This window comes from Saccopteryx bilineata, chromosome 4 (assembly GCF_036850765.1).
Source record: "Saccopteryx bilineata isolate mSacBil1 chromosome 4, mSacBil1_pri_phased_curated, whole genome shotgun sequence".
NCBI lineage: Eukaryota > Metazoa > Chordata > Mammalia > Chiroptera > Emballonuridae > Saccopteryx > Saccopteryx bilineata.
Window position 1 is genome coordinate 171,351,174 of NC_089493.1, and position 15,709 is coordinate 171,366,882.

The 15,709-nt window shown below is 45.7% G+C and overlaps 1 protein-coding gene across 1 annotated transcript in view; it reads left to right on the forward strand.

Moving 5' to 3' along the window:
* The window catches only part of SH3RF2 (SH3 domain containing ring finger 2), a 120,762-nt gene that overhangs the window by 62,680 nt on the left and 42,373 nt on the right, over positions 1-15,709 (forward strand). The window lies entirely within an intron of this gene.

Consider the following 15,709-nt stretch of genomic DNA (forward strand, 5'->3'; position numbering starts at 1 on the left):
TCCTGATCAGGGCATATGTGGGAGTCTGTCTCTGCATCACCCCTCCTCTCACGAAAGAAAGAAAGAAAGGAAGGAAGGAGAGGGAGGGAGGGAGGGAGGGAGGGAGAAAGGAAGGAAAGAAAGAAAGAAAGAAAGAAAGAAAGAAAGAAAGAAAGAAAGAAAGAGAGAGAGAGAGAGGAGGGAGGGAGGGAAGGAGAGAGAGAGAGAGAGAGAGAAAAGAAAAGAAAAGAAAAGAAAAGAAAAGAAAAGAAAAGAAAAGAAAAGAAAAGAAAAGAAAAGAAAAAGGAATGGTAGGTTGTTGGGTGCTTTCAGGACCGGCCACATAATTTGCAGGGCTTAGTGAAATGAAACTGCAGCCCTCTTACTCAGAAATGATTGTGAATTTCAAGATGGCAACAGTCGAGCATTAAACCAAGTGGAGGGCCCTTCTGAGCACAAAGCGCTGTGTGACTGCACATGCCACACACCCCTGAAGCCAGGCCTGGGTGTTTCCATATGGAGCACCTGATGAGATTCTGTACACAAAGTGCTTAGCACGATGCCAGGCACATACTAAGTACCTGATAAGCATCGGCTAATAATATTATTACTAATAAGCCTGGTCACTGAGTTGCCCACTGAAGCAGATCAGCCAAGGGGCAGATGTGGCACTCCAGCAGCATAAGGACTCCTACAGCATGTGGCTATTTAGGTTGGAGGGCCCTTTAGAAGGTGAAGGACTGGAGGTATGAGGTGGAGTAATTAAGAACTGCATGGTGGGTATTCTGCTGAAAACACTCTTTGGAACCATGCAGGTGGCAACTCGATAGGACAAACCTCAACTTGCACCGATGTATTTTTTTTTTGAAGCTGTATGTCTTGTTTTTAAACAGGAATCTCTACCTTGGGATTCAATGGCTTAATTGGACTCTAATCCCTTTTTAACAAGACAGGGAGGAGGAGAGAAGTCAAGGGCTTCTGAAAGACTTGTGTGCTGGTCTAAAAGGAAAACAATCACCTTTTATAACACTTCATCTCTCAGACCACTGTCTGCATCTGGGAGAGGCTGGCTGTTCCCTTGACTCTGCCCACCACCTGCACCCCCCCACACACACACACACGTCAACTTTCCCTTTCATATACACTCTCTTCACGTTAAAAAAAAATACATAAAACTCCCATTCTACACACACACATTCCAAATACTTTTTTACAAGTACATACATGCTTTGTGCCCAAATTTCTCCCTCCACCACACACACACACACACACACACACACACACACACACTCACACGGGCCTGTTGACTCACAAGCCAAAGAGTGACAGAATTTTTCTGAAACTCTTCTTTATATATAGACAGAGATATATAAAGCACAGCCCACACTCAGCAGATAGGAGCTAGCTCACTCAGCTAGCTCACTCAGTTGGCTTCTCCAAAGATTTAGCCAAGTCACTTTCCATGTACCTTTTTAATTCTTCTTCCTGCTCATTTACCTCCTCTAACAGAGAGGCTGGACAGAAATGGGGAATCCCAGTAGGATTCAAAACAAGTAGTATTTCTTCCTAGTTTTCACAAACAGGGAGGATTCCAAAATGTGGCGTATGCATTACCGATTCCCAGAGAACCACTGCACTGTGTCACTGGCTTTTACTTGATTCAGATGGCTGTGGATTATAAGTACCTCTACACCTTTTCCCAGGTGTGGCCAAGAACTCTTAAAAACATTCCACTTACGAGCTGAGCTACATCTAATGGTGAATAGAAAACTGAACAAATGATAAGCTCTCCTGTTTCCTTTTTCTCTGACATCCTGTAGAGCTGTGGTTGGGTCTAGCTGATCAAGCTCCCCTGCTTTCCTCATCCCAGTACCCTGCACAGTGCCTAGTCCCTAATAGGTGCTCCATAAGTCAAAGAATCAAGACTTTTGTTTTTTTATTTTTTAAGGTAGAAGCAGGAAGGCAGTCAGACAGACTCTCACATGTGCCCGACCAGGATCTACCTGGCATGCCCACTAGAGGGTGATGCTCTGCCCCTCTGGGGCATAGCTCTGTTGCAGCCAGAGCCATTCTAGCACCTGAGGTGGAGGCCATGGAGCCATCCTCAATGTCTGGGCCAACTTTGCTCCAATGGAGCCTTGGCTGCAGGAGGGGAAGAGAGAAATAGAGAGAAAGGAAAGGGGGAAGGGTAGAGAAGCAGATGGGCACTTCTCCTGTGTGCCCTGGCCAGTAATCAAACCTAGGACTTACACACACCAGGCCAACGCTCTACCACTGAGCAAACCAGCCAGGGCCAAAGAATGAAAACTTTTGACTAAAATATCTGGGCAGATGGTGGTGGCATATACTCAGGAAATACTGAAGGAAGAATAGTTTCCTATAGGAAGTTCATAGGTCAGTGTAACTCTTTCAACCAATAAACATCTGTTAAGTGCTTGCAATCTACTAATAATCATGATGAGTACTGGGGATTCTACTACCAAAACAAGAACAGCAATAATAATCTCAAATATTTATTAAATCTAATTGGATGGATGGATGGACAGATAGATGGATACATACATACATACATACATACATACATACATACATACATACATAGACAGATACATAGATAGAGTGATATCCTCTGATAAGAAAGTCTTTTTTTGTTTCCAGTCTCCTGTGCCCTGACCTCCATCCTAAAATATGCTAAGAGTCTTTGTAGGGGAATTGTTTTCACCACTTTACAGCAAGGTCCCCAAAAGAAAATGATTCAGCCAAAGTTCATGTAATTAGTAAACAGTGAGAGCCTGGGCTGCCCCAGGAATTGTCTGCGTCTGGAGCATAAGCCCTGTCACTACACTATGCCCCCAACAGAGACCTCGTCAGGCAACATCATTATGTTGGTGCAGTTTGTCTTGGATGTCTGTCTGTAGCACCCTCTTTTCTTGAAATCTTCTCTTGACTTCAAGGCCGATCAACATTCTCTTCCCCACCCACCCCTAAGTCATTTGCACCTGGAGAAGATTTTAATTTGCTATCATTTTATTTCTTTATAAACTACCAACTGTGTCCAAGCTTTGCGTATGGTGCAGCAGACACTAGGAGTGAGCTCTGGCCCCTAAGGAACTCACCATCCAGCAGGGATACAAAAAAATTAATGACCGACTCTAGTGGAGTTAGGCTTCCTAAAGGGAGATGAGGACCCCGAGGGCACCCATGCTGACTGACTTGGAGAAGAGACTCAGAAGTTAACCACACAGAACTGGAGACTGAGCAAGTCATTCCCTTTGCAATTTCCCCCAAGCCCCCTGATGCTACTAGGCCTCAGTTCGATGCTCGTCTGCCTTTAACACCTACCTCTCCACCGCCTGCTGCTCGCCCTCCTAGCAGGACAAGAGAGCAGGGCACCAGGCTCAGAGTTCTGCAGGGCCCCGTGAAACATGAAACTGCAGCTCTCTTACTCAGAAATGATTGTGAATCAAGATGGCAACAGTCGAGCATTAAACCAAGTGGAGGGCCCTTCTGAGCACAGAGCCCTGTGTGACGGCACATGCCACACACCCCTGAAGCCAGGCCTGGGTGTTTCCATGCGGAGCGCCTAATGACATACTGCCCATATCTGAATCGAACCACGCTGTATGCTTTTATTACATATAGCATTTGAATGTGAGCCCCTTCTGTGACCGTGGGGGCATAAGTCCAGGGAAATTCTGTAGATAAGAGTCCCTTGAGGTTGTGCCCAGGACCCACCAACCCAGCAGAGGGAAATTGCAGGAATATGAAGTCAGTTTTCTGAAAATACCTCTAAAGTCACCCTAGTGAGATAGCCCCGTCCCCCTCTGCGGGTAAAGACAAGCCTTGGGTTGTCCTTCAAGTCTTAAACACTAAAGGGCAGTGACTTCTACCTTCTCATAAGGAGAAGCCCGAGCAGGGAACTTGGTCTTCCTATTGTCACTGTGTCTTCTCACCTGCGGGCAACCACCTGACACCTCTGGGTGGAATGTCAGACCACCTCAGAGATGAGCTTTGGGCTAAAGACAATTGCACCTTCCCTCTACAATGACTGGATTTCACCCAACTCCACTGCTGCTAGCCACTCCCTGCCCCCCCCACTCCAACCCACCTTCTGTCCCACCATTATTGGGAAGTGGAAGGAACAGTGTCACAAAACAAATAAAAATAAAAACAACTGTCCTTGAAAACAATTCAGAATTAGACCTGAAAACACGGAGTAGGTTCTGGGAGAACCTGGGGTGGAAGAGGTTTCGTAGGAGAATTGGAACCAGTGCACTTGGCCTTCGGAAGAACCCTGCGGATTATTCCCAGGTCTGCCTTAGAAGAAGAAAGGGTGTCAGTTGCATGGGACACAGGTCAGAAAGAAGCCCTTCATCAATGCCTTTTAAGGAGAAGTCCTAGTATCAGGCCCACCCTGACAGTTCTGCAACTGGCTTGTTCGGGATGGGGGCCTGCTGGCCCCGTGTCCCACACTCACAGAACAATGAGGCATTCACATTTTCTCGTACCGTTGGCCTTCTGAGGGAGTCTGCTCCTTCAACCTCCCTTCCAGGGAACCAGCCTCTCTCTCACCTCCTCCCTCCTGTCAATCCTTCCCACCCCTTCTTGCAGACTGCCCCTCCCCCTGAGTCACAGATCCAGGTTAGCGGAACTGCGGTATAACCAGGAGCCTGTCATCATTCCTGATTTCTCTCTTACCCTCACCTCCTACAGTCCGCAAGCTCGTTTGGCCACCTAAATGGTTATTACTTCTGTCCGTTTGTTCACTGCCTCAGTTTTGGTCCTCAGCTCTTGCCTATTGCTTCAGCCCTCCTCCCTGGTCTCCCAGAACCTTGCTCAGTCGCTACACCCCACCCCACCCACCCTCTCACCCGCATTCAACCTTCCAACCACGGCCTCCATAAGGAGCTCTAAAAAACTCAAATCTCTGTCAGTTTTCCTTCCCCAAACCATCCACGGTTCACCAAAGCCCTCAAAAACTAGAAACTGCCTGACCAGGTGGTGGCACAGTGGATAGAGTGTCGAACTGGGATGCAGAGGACCCAGGTTCGAGACCCTGAGGTCGCCATCTTGAGCGCGGGCTCATCTGGCTCGAGCAAGGGGTCACTCGGTCTGCTGAAGGCTTGTGGTCAAGGCACATATGAGAAAGCAATCAATTAACAACTAAGGTGTTGCAACGAGAAACTGATGATTGATGCTTCTCATCTCTCTCTGTTCCTGTCTCTCTGTCCCTATCTATCTCTCTCTCTGACTCTCTCTGTCCCTGTAAAAAAAAAAAAAAAAAAAAAAAAAAAAAAAAAAAAAAAAAAAACTAGAAACTATAATCAATGATTTACAGACATTATGACTACAATAGGCATTGGTATGCCCACTTTACCAATGGGAAATCTTTGGGATAGAAAGATTAGATAACACGCCCAAAGTCTCAAAGCTAGAAACACCCAGAAGTTGAGGACAGACCTGTGCTTTCCCCCTAAATAAACAAAGGCATTCGAGACCTTCCATGATCTGGCTACAGTGCCCCTTCAGCACGCTCAGCCCTCTATACACACTGCAAACTCACCACGCGCATGTGCGTGAACACATAGATACACACAAGTGTCCACTCACACAAAAGTTGCAGTGAGCTACTCAACATTCCTAAGCCCGGCGTATACTAGGCCACCTCTTTGCTTTTTGTCCTTGGACCCAGCACAGTACCTGCATTATTCTGGGCAATGAACAAATGTTCGTGGAATAATTAAATGCTGTTTCTTGAGGAATTTATTTCTAATGCACTCACCTTTCACAATTCTATCCATACCCCAAAGTCCTGTATGCATACCATTTCTTCCAGGGAGATCTTGCTTCCCCTCCACCGTGGAATTAATATCTCTGCTCTGTCTTCACAGTGCACGGTTTACACTCTTGTTCTTCGTACTGTAAATACCGTGTATAAGCTTACCACCTTGCTCACTAGATTGATGCCTTAAGAGCAAGGCTGGTGTGCTATTCATTGACATTGCTGTTGACTTTCCAAGACCCCAATAAAGGTTTCTAATAACATATTTGCCTCCAGAATGAAAAACAAAACAGCAGCCTCTGGCTTAGTAAAATAATTACCATTCCCTTTCCCCTCTTTGGTTTATCCAGAAAACAAGAGATATAATAACAGAGAGGGAAAGGCAGGTCACCGAAGTCAGTGTAAGGAATAGAACTCCCTGTCCCCCCCTGCCACCCGCTCCTACTCCATCCCATCCCGGGATGATAGTGACAAGTCCCAGCATCTTCCCTGGGAAGGTGAACTGTCATGCACCTTGGGGAATTCTGAGGTCTGTAAGCTGACTCTCCTTTCAGAACTATTCTGAATAAAGTGATTTCTTTATTCACTTTATTCAAGTTCAAGGAGCTTGAACTGTAAGTCCAGATCCTCTCCTGGGATATCCCTTTGTCTTTATCTTTTATATATATATATATAAATTTTTACTAATTTTAATGGGATGACATCAATAAATCAGGGTACATATGTTCAAAGAAAACATGTCCACGTTATCTTGTCATTCAATTATGTTGCATACCCATCACCCAAAGTCAGATTGTCCTCTGTCACCCTCTATCTAGTTTTCTTTGTGCCCCTCCCCCTCCCCCTCTTCCTCCCCCCCCCCCCCCCGTAACCACCACACTCTTGTCCATGTCTCTTAGTCTCATTTTTATGTCCCACCTCTGTATGGAATCATGCAGTTCTTGGTTTTTTCTGATTTACCATCGGATCATTGTCTTTATCTTTCACTGGAATCTCCCAACCCAACTTTATGGTACTCAGGAGTGCCATGAGAGATGGTTTTTACTTAATATTAAGATAATATTTTTTTCCTTTGAACACACTCTCAGCCTAATTTATGGTTAAGCTGCTTAGCTAATCCTGCTTCTAAGGTAATTTACAAAAGTAAATTTATACCTAGAAGTGGAATTATAGATCATATGATACCTCTATGGCTGTTTGAGGAACGGCCAACTATTTTGCCAAGTAATTGGTCCCTCTTACGTTCCTATCAGCGCTGTGCGAGGTTCCAGTCTCTCCAGGTCTTCACCAACACTTGTTTTGTTATCTGCCTCTTTTTTATAGGCATCCTAGTAGGTATGAAGTGGTACCCATTATGGTTTTGATTTTCATTTCCTAATGGCTAATGATAGCTATTCCTGTGTTTCTCGGACATCCGTTCTTTAGAGAAGTGTTTGTTCATGTCCTTCACCCATTTCTTAACTGAGTGATTTATCTTCTTATTGAGTGTGTTCTTTACATATTCTAGATGCAAGTCTCTTATTAGATACATGGTACAAAAATCTGCTCTCAATCTGTGGGCTGCCTGTCCACTTTCTTGGTGTGTCCTCTGAAGTACAAAGCTTTTTAATGATGATGATGTGCAGTTTACCTACTTTCCTTGTTGCTTGTGCTTTGGCTGTTTTATCTAAGAAACCATTGCCTAGTCCAAGTTCACAATGACTTACCTCTCTGTTTTCTCCTAATAGTTTTATAGTTCTAACACTTATATTTAGTTGTATGATACAGTTGGAGTTAATTTTCGCATATGTCATGAGCCAGGGGTCCAAATGCCATCTTTTAAAGGTAAAAGAATGCCTCTCATTTTGCATGAAAATTGTTTCAGATTGTTGTCAGCCTTCTCTATCCATTATAAGTTTCCCCACCAGGATTTCACATAATGATCTGAGGTATTATTCACGAACAGATTTCATTTGGGATTGAAAACGGTGACATCCCAAATCTATCATTCTTCCTGCCTGTCTTCTATAAGATTACTTCCTAAGAGCTGATGATGTGTAAGATGCTAGCCTGTGAGTTTCACCTAAATTATCTCATAATGATCTAAAAAAACTGCACATCCTAGGCCTAGCATATACTGGGGAAAGCAAAGTTCATGCCTCACCCACCACACTCTCTCTCCATCCATCTCTCCCTCTCTCTCTCTCTGTTTCACTCTCTTTCCCCTCTTGCTGGCTCCTGGGAATTCCTCAATCACAGACAGGACTCTTTTCTCACCACCTTCTTGCCTGGCACGCACTGCTGCCCCTTTTTCCACTGGCCACTGCCAGCTGGGCTGATCTTTCCCCGCCCGTCTGTGCCAGTCTCCTTGTTTATATCCTTATCACTGCCCCCGGGCTGACCTCGGTGTCCTGCCCCCCCCCCCAGCCATGGGTTCCTTCTGCCGCCCCTCCTGAGGTCCAGTTCCCACACCGCAGTACGACTGGGAGGAAAAGGCCTCGGCTTGTTCAGCCTGGAGAACAGAAGGCTGCAGGGTTGATGTAGGGACGGGCAATGGCTTTATTTTTCCAAATTTCGGTTTCTATAGTGGTTTTGTGTTGCTGTGTTCAGAAGAGAAAAGGGGCATAAATCATAACATCAAGAATTTCAGGAGGTGCAAGGGGAGATCTCTCCCATCACATGGATTGTTAGAAACTAAGTTCTGAACATGCTGAAGCAGCCTGTGGGAGCTCTTCTTGTTTGCCTTTGGTTTACTTTTTACTTTTCTCTGTAGGGAAAAACAGCCTGGGGTAAATAAAAAGGCTTTGAGACAGGCAAACTTCTTGTCATGGTTTTGCTGCCTAATAATTGGCATTGAACTAAGTACCCATTGAGCCTCGGTATCTTTATCTGCAAAATGGGTAGATCCTTCATTGAAGGGCCTTTGCAAGGATTAGCCATAACGCAGTGAGCTCTAGTCGTTGCTAGTACCTCTTTTCCTCCAAGCAGAGGCTTTGGAGTACAAGTCATTAGTGTCGTTGCAGGGACTTCCTGACTTAGGGCAGGAGCCATGCATTTTCCACAATCTAGACAACCCTTCCTATCACAATCCCTAAGGCGCGTTTTTCACAAATACTAACAGATAAGAAGGTGATCGTGACTCATTTTATATGGAAGAGAACTGGTAGAAAATGATATTTCCATAACGTATTCGAGGTCTTATGCCCCCCCATAAATAAATAAATTGCATTTAAGATAGAACTGAAAGTCCCTATGTCATTTCATGCCTCATCCTTGACTGCATAGCCCAAGTTGCAGTAGCCATTATTATAAGTCAAGAGCCATCACCACCTCAGTTTCCATCAAGTCATCAGTTAAAAGTAAGAGAATCTGACCCATCTCCCACCCATTAACTGCATGGCCCTGGGCGAGGCACTGTGCTTTCTAGGTGGAATGACAAAATTGACCTGGCTGCATATCCTGTTGATTACTTAGTTAACAGCACAACTCTGAAGACAGATAACACCAGGAGGAGCTATTAGTTAATGCCAGCTGATGTCACAATGCCTTCTGCTCACACACACCTCACACCAGAGACCTGTTTCCTTTCTTTCCCCTGCAAAGCTGGTGTCAGGTAGAGTTCTCTGAGGCAAAGAGCTTCTCAGCACAGGGAGTATAGTCAGAAATTATGAGCTTTGGGGTCGGCCAGCTCTGGGATGAAACTCTCTGTCTGCCTCTTACTGAGAGATATAACATTGGGTGAGTTACATAATCTCACGGGGCCTCTGTGTTTCCATCTGTAAAATAGAACTGATGATGGTAATTTTTTTTTTCACAAGATTGCTGTGAAGATAAAACAAGGCAATGCATGTCCATGAGATAATGACCAGTGTCTGGCCATGGTGAATTGCTCAATAACTGTTCACTCTATTATTAATGTTGGGTCAAGTCAAGGAGCTATAACTGTCTCCTATCCCCACCACCCCAGGGCTGGCCTGTGCAAACAGGCCTTTCTGAGAATGACATTCACCAGCCACACACAGCAGAAGGACGACCTGTTGGAGCCTGCCAGAGAAAGCAAAGGCATCCAAAGTCCCTCTGCTTTGCTGGTATGCAGTGACAATTGCAGAAGTAGGGAAGGATGACAGAACTTAGCCAGGTGACAAAAGGTGAGATGAGACCCTGCAACACCTGTCCTCAGCTGCAGCAGCCCAGTCCCCTTTACTCCAAAGTCAACCCAGAAGTCTGGCACTCTGGCGCACTATGGTGCCAGCCCTGCCAGGCTCCCTGGGGTCCTCTGGGGAGAGCCTTTCTGGTTTCTGGTGACCGAAGCAGATTCAATAATTAATCCTGCTGCTCAGCTTGCTTCCTTGATTCAGCAGTTCTCCAATGGGAGGTTAAGCTTTACATCATCCTTTTGCCCAATTAATCCTGGCAGGTGAGCTGCCCTGGAGACCCAGCCCTGCCCGGGTGAAGGAGGGAGCAGCCCAGCCTGAACCTCAGATGTTTTAGCACAGACCCTACAGCTCTGGGAGCCAGGAGCAGGGATCACTGGGGCCCCTGTAAGGCGGGCTGCCCGCAACACACACACACACACACACACACACACACACATTCTCTCTCCCGTAGAATTCAGCAAGAAGGAAAACCAAGAGAAGCAAAATAAGGGAGCAAGAAAGGAGAGAAGCAGTGTGTACAGGGCAGCGGTGGAGACAAGGAGGGTCGTGGGGGACAGGGACGGTCGTAGAGAGAAAAACAGGGGCACAAACATTCCTTAACAGCACAGGGAACGTGGCCTGGGGCCTCAACCTTGCAAGGCCTCAGGTTCCTCATCTTAAAATGGGACAATAGCATCTTTCACAGAGAGCTGTAAGGGGACTGAAGGAGAGCTCCATACACAGAAGGCTTTCTCAACCCCAGCACTGTGGACATTTGGGGCCAGATAATCCTTTGATGTTGGGACTGCCCTGTGCATTCTGGGGTAATTCACAGCCTCCCTGGCCTCCACGCACTTAGTGTCAGTAGCACCCACCACTCTGTGTGGTAACAAAAAAATGTCTTTGGATATTGTCCAATGTCCAATGGCCTCCCAGTTGGGAACCACTGATCTGCAGGACACGGCGCAGGGCCTGACACAAAGAAATGCAGAATTCATGGCAGCTAACATAAGACCCGGTGAGACGGTCGCCCCTTCCAAAGAGCCACAGCTGGCCCTTCTTTCCAAATACATGCCAAGGATATAAGGGCTTTGGAGACACCTGGAACTTTGCAAAGGTGGGGCAGGTAGACTTGCCAATGCTGTCACTAGAAATATGCACAGAGAGATGGTGTGCCCCCGGCTGGAGACATTGAAAATACAATATTTGCATATTGAGTGGGTTGTCGGAACAGGTCTACTTTCCACTATGCTCAGTCTGAAGGAAGAGGAGCTAATTTTATGGCATGGGTAGCAGGTGCCAAACCCAGTGCCTGGGTCTTACATACATCCTGCCTCTGTGGGTATGTGAACAGATGTCATTATTTCACGTTAGATGGAGGAACTGAGACTCAGAGGGGCTAAGTAACTGGCTCAATGCTACTCAGCAAGCGCATTTCAGGGTTTGGGTCAAAACCTAGGTCTGACTCTCTTCCAAACTCATGTTCCATCTCTAGCTAAGTGGCAGAAATGGGGCTTTTCACACGCTGACTTCATTGTTCACCATGAGAATTTAGGAGCCGTTCTGGGGTGACACCCAGGGTCAGTGGAAAGAACAATGGGACTAATTAGCAGTGTCTGTCATTGGCCAGGCCGTGGGAAATGGAGGCACTTCTGCTATGTGTTTGCCATCTATGTCCAGGCCCATGATCCACGACCCAGTGGGTTTATTCAGCAAAGACACTACGGTGCGGTGTGCTGTGCAGGGTGTGAGCTGAAGGTCAGGTCTTCTCCTCAGGGTTTCTCTGTGAGGATTTCAACAGAGGGCACAAAAGGGGCATGCTCTTAACAGATTGTTCCCATGGAAAAGCAAGATATGGGCCCCTAACACAGCTCCTTGTTAATGCTTCAGGAATTTTATTTTGGGTGAGTAACCATGTTCTACAAAAAGAAAAGGAAAGGGAAGTTTTTAAGGAAGGAACCATATTTTTTTCCATCGGAAAAGAATGTTGCTTGTATGTATATATCAAAGCTCAGGCTTTGGGAAAGATACACTGTCCATCCTCTTCCTTCACTTCTCACTCCAAAAACAATGAAGCCCTGGTGGAAAATTGCACAATGAGATGCATAATAAAACCTGCTTGCATATGCGAAGAACATCGCAAACACCAGGCTGTCTGTTTCCAGACACTTCGGCTGGGGAAGGTGTGTTTTCTCACGGCCTCCGAGATTGCGGCAACTCTGAGGACACAGACAGCAGAGTCAGAAATGCAGACAAATCCTTCCCACTCGTTGGGCTCAGCTCAGATTGCCCAACTGAGCTCTTGAGCCTCTCCCTACCGCTTTGGATGTGTCCTGAGCCAGCAATGATTAGGGAAAGCGCACTGCCTTCCTGGGCCTGTTTGCAAACGTGGTGCGCCTACCATGCCCACCATCCATTCATTCAATAAAGATTTAGAGTCCCTACAAATATTTACTGTCTGACCCTTTAAGGATAGAATAGCTGGTGCTCCCTGGCCCCTCCAGGGTTAACCGCAAATGATCCTGTAGTGGAGAAATGCTTAGTAAAGGCTAGTTGAATGGGTGAATGTACCAACACACGTGCGTCAGTAAACACAAACAGGAGACTGCATAATGTATGAATTAATACGTGATTGGATGACTTGATGAAAGAGAGAAGATATAAATGAGTATGAGTGAGGGAGTTCTTATAAGAGTGAGCAATAAAGAAATACATACGTATGTGATTTGTAGGATGAGTAAGCAAATAAAGGCAGGCAAGGGGGTCTCTACCAATGTCACATAAAAGGGATCAAGGGTGTCACTGCCAAGCTCTGCTAAGCTCATCGTTTTGCCTTGCTTGCTCATGCCCTGCCAGCCATGGGGATTTTGAGCTTAATCCCTACCCTCCCTTGCTCAGGGCATGCCCATGCTTTAGTGCCTTCGCATCTGGGGCTTCTGTCAGAAGGACAAAAGCACCTGCAGCCCTGGGCTTGAAGCCAGGCAGCCGTGCCTCCGAGACTGTGGCCTCCCATATGTGGAAAAACTGAGCCTTCTGCTGATGTGTCCTCAGCCCCATCCTTTCCATGCACTGCAGGTAAAAAGGACCTATTTCTAAAGCTGAGTGAGCCACAAAGGCATACTATCCAGGCGCAAGGGACGCTCATGGCCAGGGTCATCCTAGCCAGAATCAAAAACCCCCTATCTATAGCAGGCCTCTCCGGTTATCCTCTGCTTCCTTGTATAGCCATATCTGATGAATCTGTTTCCTTGCTCTTTGCTTTGTGTGTGACTGTAGTTTTGCCTGCCCCTTCACTAAACTATAAGCTCCATGAGGACAGAGCCAGGCACGTGGAAATCTTGGTAAATATTTGTTGAAAATGAGTGAAATATACTCTGGAAAACAAGTCAAGTACATAAATCAACCACGTCAGCTAGCAACCAAGGTATGATTCCTCCTGCCAATGGTGGCCCTTATCTGCCTCGGCCACCAGATCCCACATGTGACCTTTAGCACACCATTTCCCCTTCTTGAAGCTCAGAGGGTTAAACTGAACTATCGTTAGATCCCTTCCAGCTGTCTCATTCTAGGGCTCTAAAGCCAAGGGGAGGTCAGGTTTTTTTGTTTTGTTTTGTTTTTTGTGACAGAGACAGAGAGAGAGAGAGACAGAGAGAGGGGACCGATAGGGACAGACAGACAGGAATAGAGAGAGAGCTAAGAAGCATCAATTCTTCGTTGCAGCACCTTAGCTGTTCATTGATTGCTTTCTCATATGTGCCTTAACCAGGGAGCTATAGCAGACCGAGTGACCCCTTGCTTGAGCCAGTAATCTTGGGCTCAAGCTGGTGAGCCTTGCTTAAACCAGATGAGCCTGTGCTCAAGCCGGAGATCTTGGGGTTTCGAACCTGGGTCCTCTGCATCCCAGTCCAATGCTCTATCCACTGCGCCACCACCTGGTCAGGCAGAGGTCAGGTTTTTGAAGATTCATATGGTGAACACAATGAGTCTATGTCCCGTGGCTATTACATGAGAGACAGCCATTTTATCTGGCCTGTGATGGGGTAGAGTGACACTGGGTGTAGTGACATTTGTTTTGACTAGTGGCCATCCGAGCATCATGTGTGACCATGCAAATGCCAAACTTCTGTGCAGAGCCAAAGCCCACCCTACTGCTTATATCTATGAAATCTATAAAAGTGGCAACAAACATGTCAAGAAGTTAACTTCTGAAGGGGCCAAGTAAACTTGACATTGTTAAATGACTTCTGGGCTCACCAGAGTCTTCAGAAGGGATTTTTCTTTTTAATTTGTTTCCCTTGTAGTCCTACTTCAGTTGGCTTCTCCAGCTATCTCTCCCAAAGGGAGACCTGTAGACCTCTAGAAACTGGTAGGTCCTCAGACAAAAACCTACTAAACCTCACCTAAGCAGGATGAACCTTGTGTGTTCCCTCACATAGGGTCAATCACCCATCACTGGGTCTTACCCAAGGGGATTCTGGACTATTGTGGCTGGCTCTTATGTCCTAGAGAATGCATCTTTCCTTCTTAAATCAGTCCCCTGAAAAAGTTCTGTCGCCGGCCTCTCCTCACACATCCACCTTGTCTGTCCCCAGCTCTTGGTAGCGATGATGGTAACTGTTCATTGGGTACTTCATGCATACCACACATCACGCAAAGTACTTTACATGCATGTCCTCATTGAATTCTCACATGACTCCCATGAGGTAACTACTATTATTGCCCCCTTTGAGAGATGAGAAAACTAAGGCTCAGAGGACTTAAGTCTGGCTCTCACACAGCCAGTAGGTGACAGTGCCAAAACTCAAACCTGGTTCAGATGGCCCCACAAGTCCATTCCCTTAACAATGGCTATAGAATGTTCCCAGAAGTTATAGAAATCCACCTAGTCAGTGAGTGCCCCCAGGGAGTTATCAGAGGACTTGAACTGCCCGCATGAGGGTCCATACCAGCTGGGGCTTTTCAAGCCTCTATGCAGATCCACCACCTTTCCCCTCAACAAAGGCCAGCAGAAAAATAAATAAATCAGGAAATGATCTTCAGTAAACAGAATTTATGAGGAAATATTTGGTATCTGGTAAATAAGTCTTCATAACCCCTCTGAATACTATTATACCATAAAACAATTAAATCCATAATTGAAGATCTTCCCACAAAGAAAACCCCAGGCTATACAGGTGACTTTTTCACACTTTCAAGGAGGGAATACTTTCACTTTTTACAAACTCTTCCAAAGAGTGGAAGGGAAAACACTCCCCAATGTATTCTTGAGGCTAAGATATTATCCATATCAAAAACAGAAAAACAACATAAAGAAGGAAATTTTAGTTCTACTCCACTCATAAACATAGATGCAAAAACTCCCAGTGTCTATTACCAAACTAAACCCAGGGATATAGGAAAATAAAATACATCATGATTAAGTTGGTTTTTCCCCTCCAAGATTGAAAGGTTGGTTTAATATTAATCAGCATAATTTATTATATTAGCAGATTAAAGGAGAAAAACTAAGTGATCTTTTCCAACAGCTAGAGAAAAATTATAAAATTATATATTCATTCATTATATATTTTTTAAAAACCTTAGCAAACTAGCCTGACCTATGGTGGCTCAGTGGATAAAGCGTCGACCTGGACTGCTGAGGTCACTGGTTTGAGGCCCTGGGCTTGTCTGGTCAAGGCACATATGGGAGTTGATGCTTCTTACTTCTCCCCACCTTCTCTCTCTCTCTCTCTCTCTCTCTCTCTCTCTTTCTCTCTCTCTCTCCCCTTTCTTTAAAAGGAATAAAGTCTTCTAATAAATAAATAAATAAATATAAAAATAAAACCTTAGCAAA